The 16,211-nt window shown below is 34.0% G+C and overlaps 1 long non-coding RNA gene across 1 annotated transcript; it reads left to right on the top strand.

Annotated features, from left to right (window-relative positions):
• Positions 1-463: 463 nt before the first annotated feature.
• LOC149477767 (uncharacterized) lies at positions 464-2,282 on the top strand. Its single transcript, XR_016317576.1, has 3 exons — positions 464-853; positions 1,268-1,404; positions 2,193-2,282. It is a non-coding gene; the product is annotated as an uncharacterized LOC149477767 (long non-coding RNA).
• Positions 2,283-16,211: the final 13,929 nt, after the last annotated feature.

The following is a 16,211-nucleotide window of genomic DNA, read 5'->3' on the forward strand; positions in this document are numbered from 1 at the left end:
TACAATTTTAGTATAGAGAAAATAATGTTAAGTTGGTTTATACTTGAAGTGTCATCGTTCAAATCGTACCTATAAAATGTAAAAATTATGAATTTTAGTTAATTTTAATGGGAACTATATTTTCTATCACCAAAATTTATATTTGTCATCAAGTTGTATCACCTAATAAATAGATCTATCACCACGAAATATTTTCGTTCTCAGATAAACAAAAATTGTTCCCAGGTATGAATTATCAAATTAATGTTAAGGCGAAATGAGACCCAAAACATACGTTTCGAGCGCACGGAGAATTAATTTTTTTCTTCAAAAACTTTGAATTTGATTTTTTTTATTTATCGATTTATTTAATTGAAGAGTTTGTTTAGTGACGTTTGGGAACCGAAACACGATTGACAAAATTTGCCTCGATAGAAAAACGTTGTGAAGTTGGCCAAAAATTAAACGGAGAATTAATTTCATTTGGACAATAGTAAAGTAATATCAATGAAATTTTATCCACATCCACTTCCATTCAATTCTTGAGGGACGTACGGGATTAGATTTTTCAATTAATACATCAGTAATTTAAAAAAAATATATTTATAAACTATGAGCAAAAAATTGCGCGCAGGCCGGTCGCTTCCGCCGTTCCGCCTCCTGTTAGTCGACGCCAACGCGTCTTAGAGAGCAGTCCTGTACAACTTTTTCGCGCGGTGCCGTTGTCTACTCGCATACGTGATTTAGTGTTAGTGTTACTAAAGTTTTTCATAAACATGGTGAATTTTGGTGGCCAAAACATTGATGGTGAGAACATTAGGAAGAAAATGTTGCGAAGGCAGATGAAGAAACTACAGTTATTGAATCTAAATAGGTAAATTTAATGTTTATCATGCTTATTTATATTTATTATGTCTTTCGGTCGCTACAAGTCTAAAGATTTCAACTTCAAATATTTTGATTACTAGGTATATGTTTACAAGTCTAAATTGAGAAACGCATAAATGAAAATCTGATAGTTATTTTTATTTGTAATAAATAATATTATTTTAGTCATATTTTGAGATTTCATTACCTATTTATGATTCTTGTATTAGTACATATATGTTTACAAAGTCTGAATTTAGCAACGCACAAATCAAGATTTTATAATTTTATGCACTCTGTCTTTATTTTTATTTATAATTTTATTATTGGTATAAATAGGTAATGTTTTAGTTGTTTTTTTGAGATTTCATTTTCCAATAAATATACTACTGATTTGTGTATGTATGTTTATTTCTAATAGCAAAGCGCGACCACGAAAAATCCGATGTGCAGCTTGCAAGCCAGGATGCAATAAAGACACGTTGGTCTTTTAGACCAACCATGATTACCAGAAACTGATGTGGATCTTCAGACAGTTTCACATAGTACTTTTTTTGTGTAAGTTTATTCTTATGTCATTTATTTATAATTCATAAGATTGAAGATAGTGGAATATTTCAGACTAGTGTAGTTATCACTGACGGGTAGGGTTACCAGTGAGATCGGAAACAATTTTTATTTCAACCCTATTGCGTATAACTTTTTGTTTTTTTTTTTATGGTATTATAACTATTGTCTGAGGTCTTTCACTGCACCGGTAATTGTAATTTTTTTACTTATTAGATATCATGCTATTTTAGGCTTATTGCTGATCTACTAACAATTCTATACACATGTGAGCAATCCCAAGACAAGGATTAGATAAAGGATATTTATTTATACATATATCAATTCGAATGAAAGTATGTATGAGTAATTTTTTAATTTGTTTGTATGAATACTATTTGCATATTATGCATAAGCATAATGACTTATAAATATTATATAAAAAATATTTGAAAAATTTGTAGTTATGTAACTATGATGCCGACTTTTTTACGAGATAGGACAATAGAGCGATAAACAAACGGACACAGCTGCGAAATTTTTTACTAATTGTTAGAATAATTGCGGTCAACCGTAAAATTTTGCAAACAAAAGAACGATTTTCTCAGAAAGTTTGCTATGTAAGACGCCGACAATCGAGTTTATTACGGGCTAGGATAATAAAGCGACAAAGGAACGTACACAGCTGTGCAATTTTTTCTAGTTTTGATGACAGTATCTTTATAATAATCGTGGTATTTATTATAAGAGGTATTATCAATTGATTGTTCTCCTATTATAACTTATTATGGTTGTTTCAGCACCTCAATGTACAAGGATAGCTCAAAGTAACGGGCAAGAGATATATTTATTTACGGAACAAGGAGTAGAAGTCGTATCAAGAAGATAAAAATTATAACAATAAAATGGTAACAAAACCAGCATTCGAAAATATCTGATGTTAAGTATATCAAAATGTCGGATATATTTATTCAAAAATAATCAAAATTGTAAATAATATTTTTTTGTCTATTATTGTTTTTTTTTTCAATAAATATGATATAAAAACAAAAACCCGTTTTTTAAATCTTTTAAAACCGATAATAATGAAAAAAAAAAAACAAACGTAAATAGCATTATTCTATTATGTATTTTTATTATCATACTAGCGGTCCGCCCCGGCTTCGCCCGTGGTACATGTTTACGTTTTCTCTACATAAGAACCATCCTCGTACTTGAAGGAATATAATAAAAAAAAGAATTATCGAAATCGGTTCAGGCGTTCTCGAGTTATGCGCTTACCAACACATTTTGCGATTCATTTTTATATATATAAACTATAAAGATTGTACGTAAAGTCCCCATGTCGAAAACCTATAAAATTTGTTTACAAAGATTTGCAAATAAGCTAGTAACGTAGGTAGCGACAATTCTAACAATAACAAATAATTACATCATAAAATAATTTAGTCACAAGCTCATTTTTTGTAACCAGATTTGTACCAATTAAAAATCGACCTTCGTGCAAAGGAACAAAGGTCGATTTTTCTACTTCGATGGGCCCGGCAACGAAAAGACGTTGCCGGATCGCTTTACTCAGCTTTAACCGCGCGAATATTATGAATATAAGTAAAGTTCATTGAACCTCCGTTAGTTCCGTATGTTTCCGTCATCTATTCAGTTGTGTGGCGTGGCGAGGGGATTTTTGTGAAGCGTCCCGCGCGCTCTTATGCTCCACCCAGGGGGCGTAGCCCAAAAGGTGCACAAGCATGATTGTATTTCGTCTTAATATATGTGTAAAATAAGAGATCGATAACCAATAAAATTATATTGCATTACATGAATATAAACTTCGTTCTTATAATAACATTTTTGTTACTTAAATAATAGCTCTGTGCTCAGAATGGTAGATCTGTCACCAAATAAATCGATTATCGATCCCTGACTGCGACTCCTTTTTATTTGATATTTTGTCACCAATACAGTAGTAACATTTTATTTCGTTCAGATATTAAATTAATAGTATTCGTTACCAATTTAATACATCAATTTATAATTTTAATGAAAAAATGATCAAAGTGGCGGAGACAAATTTGCGCGCTTTAAAAATTGATTATTTTAACTTTAATTAAGTGTTTTATCTACAATTATGCTAGCCATAAGCCAGCTATTAAACCAGAGCTGATTATTCAGTGGTTATTATTTTTAAGAATAAATATTGATTATTTTAACTTTAATTAAGTGTTTTAACTTTTATCTACTATTCTGCTAGCCATAAGCCAGCTATTTTAAACCAGCGCTGATTGTTCAGTGGTAATTATTTTAAACAATAAATATTGATTATTTTGACTTTAATTGTTTTATTTACTACTCTACTAAATTTTATTTAAATATAATTTATACTACCAGTGGAAATTTAGAACCTTGGGAGTCTAGTTAAGTACCTAGCAGAATCTTTTGGTTGAAACGATGATGACATTTTATTTGAACTAAATTTTTTATTTGAACTTAATGCAATTTTCTAGTTACATAATATGATTTATTGGTGATCTCTTTAAATTAGTTTGCTAAAATACTTATTAGGACACACCTATTATAATACATACAAAAACATTTATTTGGTACTAGACCTTATACTTATCTCAGGATTTTAGGTGATTTATTGTGGAACTAATTTTGCATTGTTTGGTGACTACATTTTGATTTTTGGTGACAGATCTACTATTTTGAGGACAAACCCTATTAAGTATTTAAGAAACACAAAACTAATTAAATTGGTGATAGCTTAAATGATACCCAATTTTAATGCTTTTTCCTGTGCTTTTTCTGTGTATTTAAAGCGAAATACAATGCACATTTAGGTACACAAAACTTAATTAGGTAGGTACCTTATAGAAATGAAACAGTGTAAAAACTTTAAACATTCTCCTATTCTAGAGCTATTATTTCAAAGCTTTGACTTGTAGTAGGTAGGTACCTATTTCAGTGTTCGATAAGACTTAGGTTACCTTCTTTAAACTCTACATAGTGAAAACTTTAGACGAATTAATACTTTTACGACATTACGAGTTTGGTACTGTTTAATCGAAACTGATAAACTTATAATTAATGATTGATATAGGTATTTATTCAATAGGTGCCACGTGGCAATGTATTTACAAAAAATTTGGTTATGATTTTTACAAATATTTTTTTTTCTTTATATTGGTAGGTTATAGCATACACCAAGAAGCTTATATCTAATACACTGGAGATTACACTATGACCATTAACTTGTAACAAGAAAATATGACCTTGAATGACGCCTGTATGTTTTTTTTTACCACACACACCAACTTGCCAAGTTAGGTGTGAAAGGGATAAAAAAACATACAGGCGTCATTCAACGTCATATTTTCTTGTTACAAGTTAATGTTCATACTGAAATCTCCAGTGTATAATGTATTAGATATAAGCTTCTTGGCATACACCATCTGAACACTTCAATTATCGCTCGTCATAATGTAAGTAGATTGTAACTTGTAGGTAGGTATCTACCTACTTCCAAATTTATCGTTTTCGAAAAGTAGGTATGCTAATAATTTTTGAAATAACGTTTATCTCTACTTATTTTAATTTGATAATTAATTATCTTAAACTGCCTAGCACTATTATTTTGATAAATAAACTGTTGTATAGGTAATATACCTACATTAATCATTCATACAGCGATTTTGCTGTATTCATAACAAGTAAGTATATTTCGATAGAGTCAACACTTTTAAGATTCTTATAAAAAGACCTCATAGGAAAGACGGGCGTGTCCCATCTCAACCCGGAAGAATAAAGAAAAAGGAATCATTTTATACTATACTCTACATTACCCCTTATTCATCAACGTAGAAGAAACCAGTCAGTAGTAAATACGCAATGTATTAACAGCAGGCGGAGATCGTCGCGTTTTGTACAGAGGTCGCGTCATCATCAAGCCTTCCTTTGATCTCAATATGACTCTCACTTCTGCTTATTTGCTTATTACAGGATTTATTTAATTGAATTGACTTCTTTCACACTTTGTCGGCGATGAGTGCTCCTTTATTTTCATACTTCACATTGACATTTTTGTACTTTTAATTAACAAGGTTCTGACGATGTAATCATAGCTCTATTATTGTTATTTAAAAGTAGGTCCGTGGTAGGTCCCTATCTACCAATTGTTTTAAACTTGATTTTGAATGTTTAATACAAATGTACCTACCTACCTACTGCATGTTTTATACCTAATCAACTCAATCTACCTATAAAAAAGTTTCGTTTTGCGAAGAGTCGCAAGTAGGTATGCGATTTAAACCTATGACAATTTTGTTCTAAGACAAAAAATAACACTTTTTTTAAAAGTTAAATTCATAACTAATATGAGCTACTTTTTTCTAAATGAAATAGATTGTAATTTTATCTAGGGTAGATGTATATTGCACACCTATTTTAATTACTTTCTTCTTCTGACACATAAGCTTTTTTAGTAGGTATCTTCGCCATAGTGGAACCAGGAATTCCGAACTTTTTTATTCCACACTAGCTGCGCTTCGCGGTTTCACCCGCGTGGCTCCGCTCCTGTTGGTCTTAGCGCAATGATACCTATAGCCTTCCTCGATAAATGGATATCTAACATCGAAAGAATTTTTCAAATCGGACCGGTAGTTTCTGAGATGATTATGAGAGAAACAAACTCTTCAGCTTTATAATATTAAGTATAGATTTACGTATTAATCACTGTGCCAAGGAGGCAAATCAATCCAGTGCTTTTATTTGACGTTATATTATCTTATTAAATTTCACTATAGTAGGTAGGTACTAGTTACCTATCTATGTATCTAATATCCTATCTTTCACCTACAAAAAATCTTAACCAAACTCATTTTATTTACCATAAAGATACTCTTGTCCTTTGAACCCCAAGTTAATATTATTCCAAGTGGAGAAGGCTTCACACAAACCTGTGTTTATTATAATCAAAAGAATAATAAACATCACCGTTAGGGTTGTCGCGTCATTGTTTTTCTAATATTCAGAGTTTTTTTTTAATTCAGGGTCTTTCAGTAAGCACGGGTCGACCGTCGATGTTGGCTGCCCCTGGTGGCTATTAAAAATATATGTTATTGTTCAGTCAATTATGCCAAGTTTCACGAATAAACTGCATTCACAAATTTTAAAATTTTACGATCATATTACATACACGTTGTTCTACGTTTATTTCACGTCTCTCCTACTGAGCGATGCTGCTTTGAAATCGACATCAATATCAAAATTTACGATTGCTTCAACTTTTCCAACGGTGAAACACAAAAACATAATATTACAATGTGTGGCAACCCTAATCTAAGTCCCCAAGCTATTTGCATTTCAGTGCCCGCTGAGAAGTGACGAGATGCAGTATTTTACATAAATCGTACTTTATACAACACTATATTCAAATGTCATAAAGTACCTATATTTTTATAATTTAAAATATTATCTAGAATTATAAGTATCTACAGTAGAATGCTGATTATACGAATTAATTGGGACCGGGCTAACTCGGATGTAATCCATGCAATCATTATGCCGAAATTTACTACTGGGGCTCTATCCATACCGCAATATCCGGCCATACGTAGGTATCTACCTAATTCCCTCAATGCATTATTAATTAATGACAGAATCTAACAACTCTATGAACATTGTAAACAAATATTTACAGTTTTAAAATAGAAACATAATATAACAATATAAACAGCAGAATACGACCAAATCACGAAGTATAAAACGAGCTTTCACTTTATATCAAGTCCCATGCTTTCATGTGTTTGTCTATCGAATAAAAATATGTCCCTCCGTTCAGCTGTGCTCATGCATACAGCTCTTGACTTGATGGCGATGATCAAAGGAAATTCTGGTGGCACTTGAAGGCTCAATATATTCGATTCAAAGGCGGGAAAACACTTGGCTTTCTTTTATTGGAGGGAATGTATCGCATGTTGTGGAATTGATATGTTATGGTTTTATTTTTGTAGCTGTTGATGATACACGGGTAAACCACATATATTTATAATGTGAGAAGGAAAGATAAGACTTTTTGTAAGTTCTTGAGAGATAACCTCAAAATTAAAAATACATGGTATTCAATTTCGAAGTGTTTCTTTGTTCAACTAGCGAGGTGTATTGTACTTAAATGCCTGCATTCTTCGAAAAATATTTAAATGAATATAAAAGATAGTACATACTTAGGCTATTAACCTACATAACTTCTGTGTAAAAAAGGATCAGTCAGTAGTTTGGTAATACATATTTAAAATATTTTTGTCCCATGTTATAGACGTTTTTGCAGTTTCAGATTTTATTTCGTACAAATCAGAATATAATCCCTAGTTCTACTAATTCTCATTAGTTACTTATATTTAAGATATCAAAATTATTTATTCATACTTTGCAACCAAGTTTCTTGATAGTTGGGCATATTATAATAATGCTACGGATAAGTAGGTACTTTATATTTTATTACTTGTACTTACATTCATTTTAACAATTATTTGTCCTACTCTTACATAAATTCAAACTACTAGCGCCATCTATCGAAAATTATTGCAAATAATGTTTAACAGCCAACAGGACAACTCATGGCCTCGATGTACCGAAGCTTTTAATTAACGATCACAAATTCTTCTTAACTTTATCTTGTACTAAATAGTAATTACGCTATCACCTATTTTATGATTTGTAGAACATTTAGTTGTGTTTTAGAACAATCCTTATTCCCTTTGATGTACGTAGGTATTATCATATTAATTTATCATAATAAAAAAATGTGTGCGTGTACTAGTGTACACACGTAAGAAGTGAAACTTCTTTATGACCTTATTTTTCAAAAAATAATTTACTATATGCAACTTTACAGATCAAAATCAAATCGTCAAATCTCGCGGGATCTCTCTAGAGATAAGAAAAAGATGGCGCGTAACGGAAAAATGTCACGCGTAACGAAAAAATGTTACACTAAATTTTTTTCCAATCCCGATAAAGAAGTTTCACTTCAATAAAGGAAAGAACACAAAATAACGACACAAGTTTTTGTAATTTCTTTATTTTTTCACCATTTATCGTAAAACTTTCCTACGGCACACCGCGCGTCGCAGTCGCGCACCAATATTCCGCCTTGTGTATGTCGAGCTCACACCATCACCTCACACATACGCCACACCACAATACATCCGAGCCACTGACCATCCAACCATCCATTGTATTGTAGGTGTCGCGTTCACAAATTCAAGACGAACAGAGAAACAGATAAAAAATACAATCGCGTAGAGTAGATTATCCATACAAAAAGTAAATAAGCGTAAAAAATTCACATTTTTAAAAGTACAGAAACAATATAAATGTATATATCCATCGTAAGTACATACAAGCACCGAGTCATGGCAGTTTGACTGCCTACCTTACCCATATCGATATAAAAACCTCGACGCACTAGCCCATGCATGCATGCGTGCGTACATGCGTGCATGCTTGCTCGCTTGCATGTGGACCAGCCCGCGCAAGGTACCTTCCAACACCCATACATATTATACAGTAATAAAAAAATTTTAGTCCTTCAGGACCTTTAGGCTGAACGTATATAGATTAATTTTACTAACAAGTAAAACAGGAGATCGTGGTACCAAACATTTCTAGTGTTCAACAATAGAAAGTAACAATATATAGAATACTATAATCATAAACTTATAGGAATTTAAATCACACTGCAATCTTTGGATACGAATGTAGATGGCGCTTCGTTTGACACAACGTAAACTATTATAATTAATTTCGTTACTTCACTTTTACATTAATTTCGCTTGTATTACAGTAATTTTAAAATTATATACGAATACGCCAAAAATGCTTCGTGGAACCTGTTTTTGAAGAGATTTTGAAGTTGTGTTACTTTTGAATACAATGCGTTTACCAATGAGCAAATAGATATTCGAACACGACACATTTTCAGCCAATCACGTTAGAGAGATAGAATAGCTACATCGCTCCAAAAACACGTCCCATGACTCCAAATAAACAGACCAAACCAGTCTCATACATACGAGCCGTGTTACACACGAATTTAGAAAATTTCGAAATAATAGTCTTTTTAAAAAAAATTCAAAAAAATTTATCCTCATCACATGAGCCACTTCAGTCCTACCGTTCCGTTCAATACGATATCCATATCACCTAACCCCTGCATATCGGGTGCCCCTCACGAAGAATGTCTCGAGCGAACATCATACGTCTCCTATCGGGCCCACAATACCAGCATCCAACACTGAGAACTCTCCATACACAACACTCAATATGCCATCACCTTACCACAATTTATTAACATTCTATTTATTACATCTTAGCTCAATCCGCGATACCGCGGCTAACTGACTCCTCAGCTATTATGCGTCTTATTTCGAGTGACGTAACGCACTTATTCGCACGTTCGTTCTATCTGCGGTCGTCGGATAAAAATGCGGATGCGCTTTGAATCAGAGCGAGACGGTAAATACACGAATACAACTGTGGGAGAGAGATGCGTGCACTACAGCTGCTGAGTCAGTCGCAAACCTATCTAACAATCCCCTGTCGTTCAATACACTACAGAACACAGTTTGTATCCATCGCCTCATCCTAAGGAAAACATTTACATAGTGGGCGATCGTGACCAGGCTCAGCGTCGATAAACATAAAACTTTCCTCAGTACCAATTATCAATCTGTCGAGAAGGCACAAATAAAAATAAGCGTTAACCGTTACTGTTACACGGCTGGCCACGATCGTCCCACCGAATTTCGATACTATACATAAAATATTAAATAGGACACAATATTTCGAAATTGTTTAAATCTACAAATTATCCATTATTTAATATAAACTACAATCGATTGGCAGTATTTGTTCACCTTCCTCAACTTCGTCATGATATTTTATAGCGTATCACTCGCGACGTGATCGTATTCGGGCGCGGCCTGGGCCGGCCCCTCCCACCTAACGCCTCCATAAATGGATGTTGCTCGAACTTTAACTCTATCACATAATTCTTTGATGTTAATTCTACCTCCTGGACGTTACAAGAAATGCTTATCATACAGTAAAGATAACGCACCGTGAAGAGGCTAATGTTTATAATAAAGGGCAATATGGGTTTCAAAAAGTTTATTGCCATTGTTCGCCTAATCGTACTCAGACCAAAAAGTGACCTCTACGGTACCTCGCCATCGGCTCGCATGTGTTCCCTTCAACCATTTACCGTTACACACAAATTACACTATCTCACCAACTAGTAACCGGCCGCTCTCCGATCGCGTCCAAAAGCGACGCAAACGTCGGAAGGAGCCTCTTACTAGCGAGTCATTGGTGCTTCTACGATCGATCGGCTTATCAAAGAATTTAAACAATAATTCATTACATATACAGCTCAAGACCATTTTACCATAATAATACGATTACAAAATCCCGTTTCAGCTCGGAGACCGTTCAATTTAGTGTCCAATCACATTTGACAATTATATATTTCACAATTTCAGGTACTGATATTGCTTTTTGTAATTCGAGGTTAATTTATTGCGATTTACATTTGTGATGTAGAATGGTCGATAAGTCCTGCTCGCCTACACGTATCGTGGGCAGGGGTTATCGGCCACGCTGTGACATTACGATACTCGGTGTCTGGGGTTTGTAGACGCGCGGCGCGGCGGAGGCTGCGACGGCAGAGCGCGATACCACGCGATCAAACGTAACGTACAGATAAATTATCTTTTAGCAAAACATCAATCAATATCAGAAATATAATTAATTAAAACTAACGTACTATTATAACTCTGAATTTTTAAATTTATTACTTTTTTTTAAGATTTTTATTTTACGTTTCGTAGTTGTCAATCTATAGTGTACCTATTTTATGTATGTATAACACTTATGGAGCGAGCGCGGCGCGGGCGCAGAAACTTTGCTGTCATCACTTGGACCTGTTAAATATGGCTTTTTAAATAAATTTTGCAGAGTAAAACTTCACCCGGGGTCGTATACTTTACACAAGTTTCTTGGGCAGATCGACAATCAGAAAATAAACCGACATTTGTTAACGTGTGATGACAACGCAGTGCGCAAACTTATGATAAGTATAATTGACTATCACTTCAACCACGCACCTGACAACCAACACTGATAGGTGACGTTCATCAAAAACTTTTAATTTACTTTGGGGCCTTGAACATGGTCAGTAAAACAAAAATTTTACGAATTATTTAAGGTAAAGATCTTCATGGATATGCTGTACTTCTTTAAGGAAATTCATATCATTATTTTCAATATTGTAACCATACGATTTAACCTTAAAAGTTACATCACGATAGATCTATACAGTCCTGATAAACGTCACCAATATCGATCACATAGTACAATTTAAAGATAGATGAGACAAAGATGTGCGAGGTCAGAGGCGCGCGACGCAAGTATCACAGTAGGCAGCTCTCGACCAATCGGCGGCGCGGCTCCTAGCACTGCCCGTGAATCGGCGGTTGTCACTATTATGTTCAAAATTAACACTTTCCCCACCCTTTAGACATCGAAAAAGCAAAACAACATCGCATTAGAAAAGTCATTTCAATTCAAAACCCACTTTAGTATAGAAATTCCGTTCTGTGTATATAAAATGATACGGTAGTAAATAAAAATGTTGGTCCTTCGAGCCGGTTTTCAAGTTAACCGCCGATTCATTCGTGCAGATGAATTCCGAAAATCAATGAGTCCATAGCGTTATCACCCACAATCACACTCTACTGCCTATTGCCGACGTAATGAACTCACGCAATAACTAGCTTCATTAACATATAGACTCTATTTTTATATTATTTTTATTTACTTTAAATATATGATTGTACATTAATAATATTGACAGCGATCGCGACACGACCAATATGGGAATATAATATCGATTTTATTTATTATTATCATCTCTAAATATAAACTCTGTTAATCTTAAACGTCTATGGAACTAAAATTACATTTTGTACCATGATGTTTGTTAAAATTAAGCCACTAGTCGCGGGAGGACGCATTTGGTTCCCTCGTGCTTTCAGCTTATCGTCTAAAAGGTATTAAGTGGATGTGCTAGATGCAAAGAACTAGACTGCCGTTCTCAAGAGAAGTGACGTATTCTCAAATTAAAATGAGACAACTTTAACATCCCAAAAAAACATGATTATAATTATTATAGACATAATTTTATTGCTTTCGATAGATTTCAATTAGTTAAAGTACAACAAAAAGCAACATTTAATGTAAATTTCAACATCAAATTTAAATCTTTTTGTAATAAATACGAGAATCTCAAGAGGCCGGCAGTACGACACGCGTGCGCCCCCCCGCGAGCCTCCAGTAACACATGACAAGCGATACAGAACACCGCACATATGTTCGCGCCGCGACTCCGCTCGCACACCAACAACTAACGAATGAAAGGAACAAGATATACCACGAGGCGGTGGGCCGACGGATATTTATATATTTCTTTATTCAGTTACAAAATACTTGTTTAAAATTTTGTCACTTCGCTTTTCGATTAGGCTATTGTATTGTTTAATATGCTTAGACCACGGTAGAATCTGAATACGTGCAACCGTTGCAGTTTCCGCCGACCCATCGCTTAAAAACAACACTATGGCTAACTTACGAACGAACGTAACGCCGCACCCGCTCCTCATATATATTTCTACTTTATATTAGTATAGAGAAGTGATTTTTATATGTATTTTTATTTTTCTCATCTATCTGTTATAGTTATCGGACGTAACCAACTTATTCCACTCTGTTTGACGAGTTTTAAAGGAAATTAATATAATACGGACTGTAGTAGACTGCATCTGTTTTTTTTTTATGTATTTTATTTTCTTTTTTATGGTTCTTGGAGTATTGACTGTATCGAAACCGGATGCAATCTAAAAAGTCGTCTATTTCTACTATCCATTAGGGCAATAGTCTAGATTATATTTATTGCTCTTTAAACAAACTACGAAACAAATTCCTTGTTTTTGGCATACATATTGAAAGCTATGGAGTATTTTTATTTATGGACAATATAATCATTGTCAGGGTGATAACCATAGTTAGAAGTTGATTACTATCAAGTCGTAAGAAGTCTGCATTAGTTAGAGTGACCATTTGAATTCATATTGTTCCATACACAACAATCTGTATGCATCTCCAAAATGTGTTTCGCAATTTGTTTATCAGAGATAGCATTTTGTTCGAGCGACTTTCCACGACCGTTGTTCAGAAGTAAAAAGCCGCCCACACAAGCTCCAACCACTAACTTACTTTAAAAATACGATACAGTCAATAAAACCTCATATATCGACGTGCAGATCACAAAACAATTTTGACTCTGATTGTGACATTCAGAAATGTACCTTATCAACACAGCTGCAAGATTCAATTTAAACATAACGCAAATTAGCCTGTACTTTAATACTGTGAAGAAGAACGTTCGATGATTCCATACAACTATTATAACATACAATATTATATCTAATCACTACTCAGTACATAAACGCAAGTTTTATACCGCGGGTAGTTGCCGAAAACGCGTTTATGTTTCCAGTAGTTTCTGAAGTTTTTAACAGATGGCAGTATACGCTTAATAAAATATAAAACAAAAACTGTGATAACGTATGAAGCAATGTAACATGATTAAAGACTTTATCACACTCGCAATAAGGTCGTATTTGCACAACTCGGATTTGCCATGACGTACGTAAACAAAGCGAAGCGGGAGAACGCGAAAAATAAAAAACGACTATGTTAAAAAAAATATTACTTTTAGCCTTAGTGACGCGATAATAATTATAAAATAAACGCAATAAAACGAGTTTTGATTACTTAAATGACTCGAGCCGTAGACAGCTACGTACCTACTTATTTAACGTAGACAATAAAACACTTAACAGCCTAAATTTTTTTGCTGTATTTTTATATTTTTTTTCTTTTAATGTAAAGGGGGTGGAAAAATAAACTAGCATGGCGCGACGTCGACGGTGGCGGTAATGTCGCAAGATCTATGAAAATGAAACGTTCGCGAAGCGGCTTTCGGCTCGACTGAAAACGATATCTATTGCTGCCCGTGAAAATGAAAAGGCACGCCCGACGCCTACTGTTCGTTCTTAAGCTATTGCGTCCAGCGCATACATACATACAGATACATATATACAAACACACCAGCTCATACTCGACACGTGACCGTTTGTTCATCACTGCTTGCTAATTGCGAAAAATAGAAGACAATCAACATTTGAATCAATGTAATCGAATTTTTACTTCATCAAAAATAATAAAAGTTTATGTGTATCACAGAGAAGTGTAATAAAATTGGATTTTTTGTAATTTTTTGTTGTTTTTTTTTCTATTAACAAGCGATCACGCGTCACACAGGGTGCTTACAAACCAATCTTAATCTACCCTCTGCACAAACGCGACTGTAACAATGCGCTAATAGGCGGACATGCGACAAAATAAATACAAAAAAAAACACCGATTCTATACAGCCAAAGACATCTGTGTCAAATTTTGTTATACAAACTCCGATTTCATCCCCTCTAACGTCATAAAATTTCGAATTTCCTTTCATTTTACATACGACAAATAAATACTCTTTAGATCTTTCTAAACAATCAAAACGCATCGTAAATTTGGAAAAATCCCTAACTACCTACATTGCAATTTCGACTCTATTGCCAATTGCATAGGGTTTCTAATCAATCTAAAATTTTGAAAAACCCTAACGAACAACACTTACACGATAATTTCGACTCTATTACCAATGACATAGGGTTTCTTTCTTACCAATGTTTAGAATCAAAATTCAGCATCTAAACGGCCCTAGAAGCCAGACAATCGCGTTTGTGCCTACAACACTCTCTCGAGGAGAAACTAACTCGTACTTTATCACAGCTATGCGTCACCTATCTAAATACGAGTGCCGCCGCTCTACCGAACCTTGTTCATTATTTTAAAAACAAATGTATAGAAATTCATGTCAATTTAGATAAAATATTGTAATTTAACCCTTTCTTGAATTTGATTGATATATAAGACTATTATGTAAATAGAAATGACTGACAAATGTAACTTAAAACATGCAAAAAAGACTTTCAGAAATATATATTCATTTCACCATGAAAAATAGGTTTTGACGTGATAACGTTTTTAAAATCGTTTTAGTCGGGTGACATGTTCAGAAACTTGTGTCACACCAAAACCTCACGAGCGCGATCGCAGGTATAACGAGAGAGAGACGGACCGATCTCCCGTCTCATCTCGAGCGCTGCCACTGCATTATGTTATCACGTAAACATCTCGATCGTAAACCTACTTTACAAACAACCAATTTTTTTTTCGATTTTTGAACGAGACTCAGCAGAGCGGCTGATGTAATACTCGCCGTGTAAACACCCGGTGCCTCCACACTCGGGAATGATGCGTATACGAAATAATTGAAATCAAACGAAAAACCATTTAAAAACCATAAACTAAAATAGGTGTAATTAATTGAAAAAAAAATTCTTCTATTAAATAACTAGTGTAATACTCCGCGCCAATAAAAATTGAATTCGTTTTCCGTCTCATGCCATCTCGCTTGCACTTTGACATACAGCCATATGCTAACTCGCTCGCACCGATTAGAATCTGAAAATCCATATCTATCGGCGCGGGTTATATTCTTAAATCAGTGCATTGCTAATAAGAACTTTTTAAATAAAAAAAAAGTATACACACCATTCCCACCCCACATGTGTCTTTTCAGACATTAT

Source organism: Colias philodice, chromosome 24 (genome assembly GCF_061535455.1).
Source record: "Colias philodice isolate Cphi_HAF_F1 chromosome 24, ilColPhil1 Martin Lab GWU primary, whole genome shotgun sequence".
NCBI classification, from domain to species: Eukaryota; Metazoa; Arthropoda; class Insecta; order Lepidoptera; family Pieridae; genus Colias; species Colias philodice.